Source organism: Callorhinus ursinus, unplaced genomic scaffold (assembly GCF_003265705.2).
Source record: "Callorhinus ursinus isolate GAN/ISIS: 27379988/994484 unplaced genomic scaffold, GSC_fseal_2.0 scaffold9, whole genome shotgun sequence".
Lineage (NCBI taxonomy): Eukaryota > Metazoa > Chordata > Mammalia > Carnivora > Otariidae > Callorhinus > Callorhinus ursinus.
In genome coordinates, this window is record NW_027397071.1 from 12,127,478 (window position 1) to 12,143,386 (window position 15,909).

At 36.8% G+C, this 15,909-nt stretch overlaps 1 pseudogene; it reads left to right on the forward strand.

The window, feature by feature from the left end:
* Positions 1–15,478: 15,478 nt before the first annotated feature.
* The window catches only part of LOC112824305 (BRISC complex subunit Abraxas 2 pseudogene), a 74,545-nt pseudogene continuing 74,114 nt past the window's right edge, over positions 15,479–15,909 (forward strand).

The window sequence follows — 15,909 nt, forward strand, 5'->3', positions numbered from 1 at the left end:
AAAAATGGAGCAAATTAATTGGGATAGTTAGGCTTATGCTATGTAAATCCCGCTGGTGATCTTTATTTGTAAAACAAATATAATAATACTTGCTCTATTGATAGTTAACAGGTTGTTGGGAAAATCAGAATAAACATGAGATAATATGTTTGAAATTGGTTTCTTCCCCGTGAAGAAAATAAAAAGTATGATTATTTAAAGGCTTGTATCTACATGCTTCAACAACTGAAGAAATACATACTTAAAAAAACAAATCAATCAAACTGGTTGTAATTTGGCATCATGTAGACAAAACAATTGTTGTTTGACAATCTTTCACATTTCAACTGGTTGTCATGGCATCGTGTTGACTGACAAAGAAAAGCGATTCCCCCTTCTCTGCAGTTTCCAGATTCCATAAAACATTAAATAAAGAGATCTGAAAAAGTTTTAAAGTCTGTACCCAGGGCTTAGTCAGAGGAAAAACTTCAGATCATGCCTTTGGTGTGTCCTGAATAAGCTGATACTGAATATGCCCCATGCTGTTTGTCTTTGGGAGATGCCCTAATTTAGACTCAGCATTTGACCTTCTAGACAGATATAGAATAGAAATAGCTATGACACTGGACAAAAGATGAACAATGGTGGTTTCTTTTAGTTATCAAGAATGATACAATGTTATAATTTAAAATGCCTTTAAAACATTATTTATGTCAGCCTTTCCCAAGATCACATTTCAATTTACTGGAAGACCTAGAACTGTAATCCAGGTTTCCTGAGGCCAAGTTAAAGATCCCCCACTCCATTCCTCACCCTCAACTGTGCTGCACCGTAAAATACATGGAAATTACGTTGGCTTTCATTTACCTCCTATTTTATTTGAATCCTACATAAAAAACAACATGCAAGGTCTCCATAATTCTCAATTCTCATAACCTCACCTGCATTTCGTCTGGATAATCTTGCCTGAATGTGGCACACACCTCTCCACTTCCCAGCATACTGGATGACTCATGGCTTCAGTCTGCCTACTATGACATAGTTGGAGTTATGTTTCATCTGCCATTATGTCCCCTGACAAGTCCTTAAAAAGACTCCTTATTACATTAAATGAGAAGACGGAAGGTAAGATCTCCTACAGGCCTACTTAATGATGGGAAGGCTATCACTCCCCATTTCAAAGCCCATTTATCTGTAGCAGTTATTCTGAGTGTATGAATTACTACACTGGCAAAAATGCTTATTTTCTTTTCACCCAACATTTCCGAAGGCAATAAGCACATGAATCATTCTTTATCTTCTTTAACAGAGGGAAGCATGAGCCTAATTTGAACATTGTAGTAGTGGCCAGACTTACATAGTTAAACAAAACAAAACAAAACGAACCTTAATGTAGTCTTATGATGATAGCTAATTGTTCTCTGAACATTTTTATGTGGAGAGAACAGCAAAATGTTCAACAAAAAGTTGAAATTATAGAAATTTCAGCTAAAACTAGAGATATAATTTCAGTTATTGGCCATATTATAAATGTGAGGAAATGATAGCTCACTGAAGCTCAAATCTGAAGTTGAAAAATGGCTACCATGTTACCTCTGACATAGGCAATAGGCTATTTCTTCTCTTATTAGTACTGATTTAAAGTCCATTTAAAATCACTAGTGTAGTAGAATCTGTTCTCATAAAATTATATTTGCACAATGTTGTACAGCATACCCCCCTCCACGTATCACATGCGTGTATTGTAAAGGAGCCTGTGCGTGCCATCTCAGAGTCTTTTTTATGACAACATTGGAGGAAGTCACAGGAACTTACACAGACTGTCTAAAGCTACGAGTATACAGGGAAACCTGACCTTCTGGCTCAAGAGCTCTTTTCAATGTATTACACCGCTCCTGGCAGAGCTCTTCCTAAACAGTTCACGATTTTGTTGTTTTTGTTGTTTTATTAGGTTTTGTTTTGCTTTGTTTCTCACCAGACACTGCCTAGCTTCTTCTATCTAATTTGTATAACTCCTGACTTTATTTTCCTTATTATGTTCTATCCATCAATTATTCTTTACTGATGCCCACAGGTCTCCCTAACCTACCATTTCACATCAGTCAAATCGTTTGCTACCTTTGAAAGGATTATTTTCAGAGTTTTCATTGTATAAGTAATAAGCGGATATTGACTTATGTCACATACTCCATGCCTGGGTATAATGGATTCAGAGAATCCATGTTCAAAATATCTTATTTTTCAATATTGTGCATAGGATGAAATAGGGGCTTTTAGAACAGTCCTAGTAGAACTAGAAACTCTAGAGCTAGCATTGGCTGGAATCTAGAATGAAAGGAAGAATTACTTCAGTTTCCTTCTTGGTATGAAAGCACAGGAGAGTTGATGTAGTTTCCCTTTGCAGAGATTACAGTTTACAGGGAAGACAAACATTAAATAGGTGATTATTGTGTGAGTGTTACAAAAGGGCAGCTATACAGAGCACTACACATTGTGTTTGGCACACATATTCTGGAATAGTTCAGATTTCCTCTTTCTAATGGCAGTGATATGCATATTTCATGCAGATGTTCACTCCCTGTTCTACTGTGCTGGAAGGGCTCACTAGATCATAGCCACTGTGAATCTGCCTGTTCTCACCGACGTTAATCTGTACCTTAGTGTTTGAAACCCCAGTTTTTCTAACTTTCGCTGGAGGGTGAAACGGTTTCGGGTAAAGATAAGCACTCGCTAGACCTGGTTAAATTCCCAATTTTGTCCTGTACAAGTTGCGTGCTGTGGACAAGTGAGTCAACCTACCAAAGACTCAGTTTCTTCAAATGCAAATCGATGCTGAGATTGATAATCACCTCACTTCACTCTTCTATAAGGATGATGTGAAATACTGTACATGAAAATGTTTTTAGATACAAACTACAAATATTAATTGCTTTAGAGTCAGTTTCAGGATGTTTCAAACATAGTGGCAGAGCCCATTTTCTGATCTCTGCTTGTTCTTCATCCACAATAAACTTATATTCCAGGCCCATCACTGCAGAAAAAGCTTGGGAAACATATTTAAACTAATCTTAGGCAGAAAGAATGGCATCAGAGGAAGTCAGACTATAAACTGAAAACCCTGATGTTTAGCATTAAACAGAATATGGAAAACTCATGTTGCTATAGATTCGTTAGTGAGGGGGAAAAAAAAGAGAGAGAGAATACCCCAAACTCTCACTTTGAAGTCCTGGGTGGGTCAAAGGGAAAGACAACTACAGAGACAGGATTCTGAGAAACTGGAGGAAAAAAGCCATTCGGGTCAACTTCAGAAAATGGCTGCAGATCTTGAGCTAGATTCTTCTCCTCCCTGAGCACTTCTTGTGTTGAGTGGTATTTGACCAAATGAACTGACAAATCAAATGTTTGGTGTGATGTGGCTGTGATGGAGGCAAATGTCCATTGAAACACATAGGACCTAAAATGAAAGTAAGGGGCTACAGAATTAATGCAATATATCACCACTCGCCCATATGTCAGCTTTAAAGATTTGGTCTCTTAGAAACTTAAAGAAGTGAGAGGCTAGTGAATTAATCCAATGCATCATCACAGGGTCCCTCGGTATCTATCTGGAAATTCTGGCCTCAAAAGGTACAGGGGAGAGGTTTAGTAATGTGCGGTATTTATGAACTGTACAAGTTTCTCTTTAGCTCACTCACTGGGAAGTTATCCCCAAAAGATAAGAAAACAGGAAAAATCAACAACATTAAACTGGCATCATCTTTCTTCTTAAACTAAAAATAGGAAATGCCTCTATTCCCATATTATAAAAATAAATTCCAACCCAATTATTTTCTCCCACTCCATTCAGCTACCATATCCATACTTGTGCTTCGGCTGATAATGAGAAGTTTATCCTTTTTTTCTTCTGTTTTCTGGAGGCTCTCCTTGTCAAAGGAGGGCCCCTTGGGAACAGAAAGTGCAATCTTATGTTTGTATCTACTTTCCTTCCGATGAAGGTGCCATGTATGGATTTGCTTTCAATTTGGAACACAGTTTCTCATTAAGTGGTTTGTTCTTAATCAGTCAGCCAGCAGACTGGAATAGCTAATTTTATAAAAGAGTTAACTCTCTTTTTGATTCACATTTATTTGAATTTCTCAATTCAAGTAAGAACAGAAAAACATACCCAACTTTTCTCTAGCTGGAGACACTGACGGGATATGAGATGTTACATAGTCATGAGACAGTTGGTCTGAATATTAAGTGAAAACCATAAAGCCTACAATATTTTGGCTTGAATAATAGATCATTAGTGCTTATCAAAAAGAGAGGATCTTTATCATGGAGTGGAGCAGGACTCCTAAAAATATGCTTATGATATCTATTTGTCCAGAAAGTGAGAAACCAAAGCTTCCTTTCTTCATATGAGTAATCCGAAGAACCATCATTTGTTTTAATTTATACCGAAAATTTAAAACCTAAGCCATGTCTGATGTTGGAAAAGACAACTATTTCCACTAATGCAGAAATGCCACCTTGGCTTGACAGTTTTGCAAATATATGTTTGGAAGCAGAGGTTATTAGCTATTACTCTTAGTATTAGGATGACAGTCTAAATCCTCAGACCAATGTACACTGATATGTATTTATATATATCCCCAAACTCCTGAGCTGCCTGGCTTTGGGTGATGATGCTCTGCTTTTCAGTGTCAAGGGCCAGTGGCACCTGTCACAAAGAACAGCAGGTGCCATATGCAGTTGCCCTATCTGCACTTTAACTTCTCACAGCTCTTTGAACAAGCAGTTGAATTTTAGCACAGAAGGGACACCCAGCTCACCCTCGTTTATTTAACAGATTTGAAGGGTATATTGAGGTGAATTACTGTCCCTTGTCAGAATGGTCTAATGACTTCTGGAGTTCCTTTTCAAAGGGTAGGAGTTCATTGGCCTGAGGGATTGAGTGGAAGCCACATTGGTTTTAGTGGTAAGAAATGTTTGCCAAGACAGAGAGGAGAGTGGGGAAGGATTCGTGTTGATCCCTCATCTAGGACTTCTGGTGCCGTAAAGGTTCTTATCACTCAGTGGGCAATCGAGGGGGAAGGGAACAAAACTGCTTGGTTTTCCTTGGGTTAACATAAGGTAAATGGTATTTTAACAAGAGCCATTTGAGAATGGATGAGATTATATAAATCCATGAGAATTTTGGTTTGTTTTACTTTGCTTTTGGACAGCTGTCCAATTCCTACTTTAAACACTTAAGAACTTTGTCTTATGGCTCAGAACATCATGGTTTTAATTACTAAATCGGTACATGTTAGAAATAAGAACAATTTTCCTTGCCTGTTAATTAATGACTTTTTATCGTGAAATAGGGATTCTATATTATCTTTAATACATATTTAGGTTGGCCAGAATATATTGGGAAATGAATTAATATCTAGGCTCATAGAACTTATAAACACTCCTGTATAGGCTCAACAGAAGCAGTCAATAAATAAGGGTTTTTGTTCATTTCAGTTTTTATTTGACAAAAATACCAATATATTTTGCTTAATTTTTAGCCTGTTTCAAAATTTCTTGATTTTTTTTTTTTTGTATATGTGTGGTCTTTTTTAGAGTAATGGGCCACTGGTGTTCCTAATTCAGAAGCAGACAATTTTTTCGATGTGGTCTTTCAATGCTGTGTCTCCTTCAATTTTTCTTGAGATTGGAACACTGCTTTTTCCCCTCTTGCAAAATATTTAGAGACCTAAAAGTATCTCTGAATCTTGCATCAAACTGCAGTGTGGCCCATAGGTAGCAGAAAGGAAATTATTTTAGGATTTGTGGGTTTGTTTCTTTTTTTGCCAAGAACCTACTGTTCCTTTGAAAATTGCTTAATATCATTCTCTGTAAAGTGGACTAACATCCCTTCCTGCTGCAATATTTTAACCATCTGAGTAGTGAGTGTAACAGGTCAGGAACTAAGAGATTGAAACAATCCAAAGGTTTTTTATCAGAAACCTACTATGTGCCAGTCCTTCATAGGTCAGTCAGTGTTAGAAGAGAATGGAAGATTCTGTTTTGTACTCAAGAACGCAATTAAAGACTTACATTTAATTAAGTGCTGGGTTGCGTGATTCAGACTGTAGACACTACAGGAGCTCAGAAAATGGAAAGACTGAAAATATCCAAGATCAGAATCATTTATCTGAAATCAGTAACCATAGGCTTATTTACAACTTTCTAAAAGTCCAAATAATGCAGTCAAATTTGTGACATGAAAAAGCCGACCCAGGTACTCAGTGTTCGCATGGAAATAGTAGACTAAATAGTAGATTGTTCTGCTCCAGCTGTGATATTGAAAATGTCACTTTTACTTGTTCCGTATTATCGCCTCTGAATTCTTTTATATGCAAAACCCAAAGGGCACCTGACACATCATCAGGCAATTACTACTTCTTTCACTGTGCAAGTCAATGGCTGATCAAGTACACATCATTACAGTTCAGGAACGCTCTATTCTTTTCCTCTTACACCCAAGCACCTCCTTGGTGATATGCATGGTTTGGAAGGGGTAGAGAAATACAGTTAGTAGGAATAATCACACAGTTGCCTGCTGTGAAGAAGAGTGAGCTTTATTTACAGCACAGCACTCTGATTTGGCTTTAAAAGAATTACATCAACTAAAAATTATACATAATAGACTTGGCAGAAACAGAAGCTGGTGGTCAGGCCTGATTATATCAAACAGAAACACTTGGAAAGTAATGTTGCCAAGGTATTGCTTACTCAGATTTATAACAGGTGTTCACGGGACAGTAATCCTCGCAGATTCTCAACTGCTTTTTAAATGCTAAAATTTTGAGCTAGAGGTATCCTGTGGTTCCATGACAAAAAGTGTTATGCTAATCAAGATCCATCCAAGTCGTCTGATCTAAGGTAAGACAGAGCCTAAAAGAAAATCACCTAGTGAATGGATGCTCTCATTGCAATGTCTTCACAATGAATTTTGGAGGAATATTTAGGATATAAAGATCAAGCTAGAAAAAATGAAAAATAATATCTTGAGCCAGAAAAACACGCTTTGGGAAAAAAAAAAAACCTCACTGATAACAAATAATTAGTGTATAACATGATTGTATTGTTTGGATTAAATTTGCCACGTTTTTTTTCCAAAATAATATGTTTAAGGATTAATGTATTGCTTTTAAAGAACTGTTTGTGTGTATGACTATATAGCACATGAACCTTAGTTCTAACAGACAAATTCTTAAAAATAAAAAAATCACTTGTTTGCTTGTGTGTTTTTCTTTCTAGATTGCAAGTTTTATAAAGCCAAGGAATGTCACGAATTCCTATCTATTCTACCAGTACCTAGCACAATTCCTGGCCCATAGTAGATGCTCAGGAAATGTTAGGAGATGATGCTAAACAAAATTATTTTCAATTATAATTTCTCAACAAGAACATTAAGAAAAACAAACAAAAAAATGGGTGAAGGCCAGAAGTTTTGAAGGCATTTAGTTGTCTGAGAAAAACAAGGTTTGATATTCCCTGTTCGCACAGCCTCATTTTTAATTAAGCTAGGCATGTAAAATAAAGTGGCAATGTCACTGAGTTAATGCAGAAATTCTTTTGTTTTCTTTATACAGCAGTAACTAGGTTTTTAAGACCCATTTAGCTATGATGTAGGCTTCATTTTGGATTAACCATTTGAGCTACTTCTGTCACCTTTACATGCACACTGAGACTCTAGGACACCATTTTGCTAAGTGTCAGAAATTTCCAAACTTGAAAGGTCAGTAATAGTGAAAAGAAATTTGCCACCATTGAAGAGAACCCTTTCATAAGAAGAACATGTAGCCAAGGATAGGAAGTTGTTATCAGACATGAGAAGGTGTGTTCAACATAATTATTCAAATAGATGAAGAGTTTGTTAAATTTTTGCTGAATTTTCCATGTGAAGATCTCTGTAATATTTTAGTACTGTCTGAAAGATGTTCTAACCTATAACATTGGAACATCATGATTAGGACATAGTTCAATTCAATGGCATCTCTAAATTGGTACTGTCAACTTTCATTTTCAGATTCTAACCTATAGTATACAGAAACTTCCCAGATATAATATGGAACATCTAAAAGGTAAACTACGTGTTTTGGGGAATTTGGCTGTCTGTTTTCTATTTAAGGATTCTGCTGGTTAATCCAAGTATTAAATTTTTTTTAAAAGTGTTTGTGTGCCCATGAAGGCAGCGCTGCCTATCATGTGGGTGTATTATAAAGATTTTGTAGATGACAAACAGGTGTGGAGAGAATGTATTGCTCAAGTTCACACAAATAGCAAACAGCAGAGACAGGATTTGAACTTTGGTATCTGGCTTGGGGCCAGAATACATTTTACTTGTTAAAAAAATCAAAACATTACTTAAATGGGAAAAAAAAGCAACTTCTGACGTTCAGTTCCAAGGCCAGTATCCCAGCCCCCATCTACCTCTTCTTGATTCTCAGAGCTAATGACTTCTGTTTGGTACATATTCTTCCAGACCGTTTGCTATACATTTTGCATAAATACATATGTAATTGTATAGAATATATAGTATCCTGTATTTTATAGTTTTAATATGTAAGTGATGCAATGTTGTTTTGTCATTATGAAACCATTTTTAATTTAACCTCATATGTTAGAGACACTTTCATGTTAACACATTTAGTTCTATCCCTTTCTTCTGAAGTGCTACATGGCATAACATATAGCATTATGGCCATCTCTTCTTTTTATTTATTTATTTATTTATTTATTTATTTATTTATTTAAGAGAGAGACAACTCAAGCAGGGATGGGGCAGAGGGAGAAACAGGCTCCCTGCTCAGCTGAGATGAAAGGATTCTGCTCAGCAGGGAGCAGAATCCCAGGGCTTTATCCCAGGACTCTGGGATCATGACCTGAGCCAAAGGCAGTCGCTTAACCAATTGAACCACCCAGGCTCCCCCCCTCCTTTTTTTTTTTTATCTATTATGGCCATCTCTTCTTTATTTTAACCATTTTTTTCTTAATGAACAATAAGATTATTTCCATGTAGGAGAGGAAAGATGCATATGTAAGGCAATGACTTGACTTCTATATTATCTCCACAACATTAGAGTATCACCACAAAATTCTGAATCAGAGCTATCTATACTTGAGGCTAGAAAGCTCTTGAAGGTTGTGGGAAAACTCTGGGCAAGTTCTTAGAACTAGGCTTCTTGTTCTGGAGTAATATATCCATGACTCTGTGGATCTCAATATTCTATCTAGAATTGGGCATTGAGAGTATTACTTTTTTTTTTTTAAAGATTTTATTTATTTATTTGAGAGAGAGAGAATGAGAGATAGAGAGCACGAGAGGGAAGAGGGTCAGAGGGAGAAGCAGCCTCCCTGCTGAGCAGGGAGCCCGATGTGGGACTCGATCCCGGGACTCCAGGATCATGACCTGAGCCGAAGGCAGTCGCTTAACCAACTGAGCCACCCAGGCGCCCCGAGAGTATTACTTTTTCTGCCATATGTCTATATCTATAGTTTTGTTTTCAAAAGTGTAAAGTATTTTACAAATATTAAGTGATATTCTTATTATATCAATTCAACTCATCATGCAACTCATTATATCAATTCAACTCATCATGCTTGTATTGAATATTTGCTATGAGATATATTCTGATGTAGGTATCATAGAAAGTAAAATAAATGTTTTATTTAAGAGCACGTGATATCGTAAAAGTAAAAGGCACAAATATAAAAAAATTCTGGAAAAGGGCTATGCGATCTGAATTATACGGAAGATGTAAGTTTCAACTGGATTGCAGGGGAAGAAGAGAATACTCCAATGAAAGAGGCTTTGAAATACTTCTTGAGAGAGATGAAATACATGGTAGAAATTTGAGAGACACATTAGTCAGAGTATAAGAGGAAGAGAGGAACCGATTGTTCCAAACTCCCTCATATAAATTGGACTTGAATGATTTGTTCAGGCTAGTGTTCTAGAGCTAGGGAGTCTTACTGGCATGAGCCTCTTTCAAGAGCATTATCAGGGAATCTAAAAGCCCTTGTTTAGTGTCGGAATTGTATTGGAAAATCAAACATGTAGTCATAATAAGTGTCAATCTAAGGAATCTTCAGATAAACAAAAGCCTGCTCTGATACAGTGCTCCAGCAAATGTGAGGCATGCTAAAATACATAATACAGGAGTTCTGGAAGATGGGTATAAATCAGTGCCTGTGGAGACCTCATAAGGCACCAGAATACAGACTCAGGTGTCTTTTTTTTTTTTTTTTTTTTTTTTTCTTAAGTAATCTTTACTGCCAATGTAGGGCTCAAACTCACGACCTGAGATCAAGAGTCACATGCTCTACTGACTGAACCAGCCAGGGGCCCCTTTAGGTGTCTTTTTTAAAAATTTTTTTATTGTTATGTTAATCACCATATATTACATCATTAGTTTTTGGTGCAGTATTCCATGATTCATTGTTTGTTCATAACACCCAGTCCTCCATGCAGAACGTGCCCTCCTCAATACCCATCACCAGGCTAACCCATCCCCCTACCCCCTCCCCTCTAGAACCCTCAGTTTGTTTTTCAGAGTCCATCATCTCTCATGGTTCGTCTTTTTATAGGATTTTTCAGTCTTCACCATAAATGGAGGGAGGGATTTTAAAGGCAGTGAAAACAATTCAAGCAAGGTTATCAACTGGGAAAATCCAGAGCTTGTCATCAGGCAGGTAGTATGACTTAGGATGTTTTTGGGTGGTGAATAAGAGAGGAAGACAGAAGGTGGTTTAGAGGGTGAAGACACTGGAAATGTGGATTTGATGACATTGTGACTTTGAATGCCAGTGTGAGTCCTATTTTAATGATATGTGGTGAAATATTAAAGCTTTTCTTCCACAGAGTGATACACAATCAATTGTGTTTTTAAAGGTATCTCTTGCAGGACTGTGGGTAGAGGAGGAAAGATTGGAGGGAGTCCGAACAGTTGGGACTATTTCCATAGACCAGGAAGTGGGATTATAGTCTTCGGTAAGACTAGTGGCAGGGAAAGGGAGGACTGGCTACATCTGAGAGACACTAGAGAAATTGATTTCTTGAGATGATTTTTCAGCTGATTTTATATGGACATAAGGAAAAGAAAGGAGTCAAAGATGGTAATAATAACCATAGTACAACTCCTATTTAATTACCTATGTGCAAGGCAGTATGCAAATATAGATATTATATGTCTGTTGTATATACGTATATATAATACATGTGTTTATATTTATATGTATTTGCAACCTATTCCTCACCAAAACCCATTAATATATCCACTTTACTCAGAAGGAAACTGAAACTTAAGAGGTCAAATAATTGGCTGAGGGTCATGATCAAAATCCTTGGCCCATGTTCTTAACCATAGTAATTCAATTAAGACCTTCTGACGACATGCGTTAACACTGAATGTCCATTCAGGAAGGCAGTAAATGTTTGTGTAGTATTTTCAGATTTAATTACTGAAGTTTAGAAATTTCTTTCAAAACTCTGGTATAGCTTAGTCATGTATGTGCCTGTAACATACAAACGAAACTTGTATATCTGTGCATATTCTTATGTCTCAAAACATTTTTCAAGTATCATAGCCATTAAGTTTGAGGAATATGATAGGACATAAGTCTTAGAATCTGTAAAGTACTAAAAAGTGGCTGACAATCTTTCTGGTTTATTGTTTTCTTGATGCATGAAACACGTTGTGTCAACTTTTTTAAAGAAAGGAAAGAATAAGAATAATGTAATTTCCTAAATTCCCTTCAGTCTTTGAAAATGAAAGCCCAGTTCCAGATAATGAAGTTGAGCGTGGTGAGATTTAAATTCTATCCAAATAAGTTACATTAACTCACAGTTATTTATTCTAATAAAGGAGAGGGATCCCTGGATAATTGAAATCCATAGATAATTGAAAAACTACATTTAGCAATATTTCTCAACCTCAACCCATACCAAAATTTTTATTGGCATTATAATCAAGTCACAAAACCTTCTCATTTAAATTTTGTGTCCATTCTCTTTTCTTCTCACTTACATGGGAAGTGAAATGCCCAAATTAATAAAGAGCAGGAGGCAAAAGGCTCTTATCTAGGGGCAGGTCAGAAACTGGATGCTTATGGGATGTAAATACTTATAGGATATAAAGATGATTAAATCAAAAGCTTTTAAATATAATTATTGGGGTAATTGTGACCACTTTATGAATAAGAGAAATGGACTTTTAACTGGCTTTATATTATAATTAGATGTTGAGCTTTGTGGTGCTTTGAATTGGAAAACATAATTTGCATACTGGCCTTATATTGTTTTTTACCAGGCAAAATGGTCCTGTGAACAGCATAGCAGGTGCATAGGCTGTCACTGATTATTCAGTAAGTTTCTTAACATACCAACATCTTGGTGTGAGCAAGAGACTAATGAACCTATGACAAACTGGCAAATGGATATTATGTTTTCTTCACTTAATTAAGAGTTGCAAGATTTGCTACAACACTGAGTTTGTTTGGCATTGTGTTTTAGTAACTTCAAGATTTCATTAAATCATACAATAAATATTTAAGAACCTACTGTGTTCCCAGGAGTAGAATGATGAATGAGGAAGCCCTTGCCCAGCTTTTCCCAAACCGTTCTGTATTTTTTCCTACATTATGGATTAGTGGAGGGTGTTTCAGGTCAATGACAGCATGCTGAGAAGATGATCTATAAGATCGATTAGGAAATAATTTGTTAAAAATCAGTTGGCGTTGAGATCAATGTGATTATTCAAATTCGCCCAGATACTTTTTGTTTGTTTGTTTGCTACAGAGATTCTTTAAATGAAAACTTAAAATTTGGATATCTTGACAATACAAAATCAGTGAGTAGTGATCTCCTTTGACTGAAATATGGTCTGTAGAGAGGGGGTCCTGGTCCTGGGTCCTTTTTTTTCATCCTTCTTTCCCTACATTCCTCCTTAGATGAGGTATGGGTTGGGAGAAGAATGGTGTTAAAGTATGCATCTACTTGATCATCAGTTAGACTCAGATAAGATTTGCCTCTAATTTACTATTATTTGCATTTTGTATTTTTGTTACTCGTTTCCCTCTCCTAGTGCATGGTGAACTTAAGCTTTGTGGATCTATGGATGCTTTGTGCACTCCAGTCCCTTGACACTACCACTTGGGTGAGAGTTGATCTGTGGCCAGTGGGATTTTTATTAATTAATTGATTGATTCACTCATCAACATTATTGAACATTGCTATGTTTTAGGCATTGTGCAAAATATAGGGATTATAAATAAGAACAAATGAGACAATCATATTTTAAGAATTCTCTTAAAGCATAATTTTAATACCACATATTCACTCATTTTAAGTGTACAATTCAATGATTTTTACTAATTTACAGAGTTCTGCAATCATCACAAAAATTCAATTTTAGAACACTTTTATTACTCCAAAAAGCTTTCTTGGGCCTATTTGCAGTCAATCTGCATTCCTTTCCCCAACCCCAGGCAACCATTAATCTTCCTTCTGTCTCTCTATATTTACCCTCTCTGGTTATTCATATAAATGGAATCATATAATATGCAGCATTTTGCATTTGGTTTCTTTCACTTAACATGATGTTTTTGAGGTTCATCCATGTTGAAGCATGAATCAATAGTTTGTTCCTCTTTGTTGCTTAATAGTATTTAATCATATGGAATATGCCACATTTTGTTTATCCATGAAGACAATCACCTTCTGTAGCACAAAATAAACTCTAAGTTTTAATATCTTTTCGAGAGCAAGAATTTGCTGCATATTTTCAGATGTTTAAGAGATAGAAAGTTGCTAAAAGTCACATTTGCTGTTTAAGTCAGGCTTTGGAGACCCTGAGACTCTTGTTCACTCCTGAGAAGAGTTTGAGGGGCAAAGAAAGAAGCTATGAATCTAGAGATATCAGAACTGATCTATTAGAACCCTATCATTGACTTGGCTTAAAGAAAGCATGAGATTAGAGGATCCTGCTACTATTGATGATAGCTTAGCATGGCTGGCTCAAAAACAAATGATATCAACAGAGCGTCCACTTTAGGAACAACAGCATGAAGAATTCCATCAGCCTGCTCTCCAGTGACAGAAATATAGATAGATAAATAGATAGGTAGAAAGACAGATAGATAAAATTATATGTCTCTATCTGTACACACACACACACACACACACACACACACACACACACACACACAGAGAGCTACTTAAAGTCTCCGAAAATTATCCAAAGGGCATACAACAAATAAATGAAGAAACATTTATTTAGGAAAATCTACTAAAATGTGTAAGTACCCTAAGAGTCTGTAGGAAGCTGAGCCACAGCTCACTTCCTTCTCCTGCTCTCCTCCAGTCCCTCCTCTGTTGTGGACAGTCCTTCTGTCAAGTTGAATGAACACCAGCTCAACTTAACAGAAACCCTCCTCTGGGTGGATATGTTCAAGAAGACAGCACTCCCTCTCTTTTCAGCCCAAATTGGGGGGGGGGGCAGTGCATTTACTAGGAAGGGGAGGTCACCATCATTTCGAATCCCCTCCAACTCAGAGTTGCTGAGGCTACATTATTGGTTAGTCCTGTTCCTTCCTCCACCCAGCCTCCACTCCTATGTTGGTTGCTCTACCTGGGCATAAATATTAGGGCTCTGATCATCATCCTAGTTCATTTGTGGGACAGATTTTTCAGTGCCAAGCAAGGCAAGCTGAGAATAAGAGAGGCTACCACCCCTGCCCAATATTCAGATCAGTTGCGCAGGGAAACAGACCGTCCATTAAAACAGACAACTCCAAAGCTTTCACCAAAGAAATTAATTTTATTTAAAACATGGTGTGAGTCATTTCAATACCAAAAAACACTCTCAAAAACATTGGAGATTTAGGTGATAAACAATTAAGAGGACACTGTTAGCTCTATGAAATCACCAAGCTAAACCAGAGGCCAGCTAGTTTACCAGGGACAAGCAGGGAAATAGCCAAGAAAAACCTTTCTAGAGTCAGAACAAACCTCCAAGATGGTCTTTAAAAACCATCCCTACCCACATTAATTGGACCAGACTGTGGACTAATTTATGCCTGAGGACACTGTCAAAAACAATAGAGCCTTCAGGCTATAATTAGTGGAGTCTTAAGAGCTGGGTGTGATACCAGTAGAAGCAGATAGCTCATTAGACAGATCAGGGAAAGAGACAAAGAGAGTCTTCCTTTATAAAACAACTGCCATCCCTAGGTGATTGTGCACACAACCCAGGGCTCTACCTTAGGAGAAGCAAATGAGAAGCTTCACACAGCGGGCAAAATAGACTCCACTAAAATATTCTAGCCAAGTCACTAAATAAATAAACAAGCAAACAACAATAAAAACAAGCCCTGTGAAGGGAAGTAGAAATGAATAGCCAGAGTTGCTAAAATATATTAGCTAAAATGTCCAGTTTCAACAAAAGTTTATGAGACATGCACAGAAAAAATAGGACCGATGCATAGGAAAAGAAAGCAGACAACAGAGATTGCCTGTACAAGGGTCCAGGTGTTCATATTTGGACAAATGGTCATCTTTCTGGGAAGAATTAAGTGCAGTCTGGCTGGAATGGAAAGGCTCTCCTGCAGTGTAGGACCTCAGGTTCCTGTTCAAAGCCCACTAAAAGGGACCAGAGTGACATACTGGAAAGACTTGCAGCCGCAAGGAGGAAGCAACTCCAGTATGTACTGTAACCAGTTAACCTTTTATAAAACATTTTTTAATCCTTTGTCTTTCAGATGTGTTAACATGTATATATTTATCATATAAAGCTATAAAAATAATGCAACAATAAAATGTATTTGTGTATGGAAAGTTCACTTTAGTCCAACCTCAAAAAGAGTCTACTTTTTTTCTAAATGCTAAATGAGGGATGCCTGGGTGGCTCA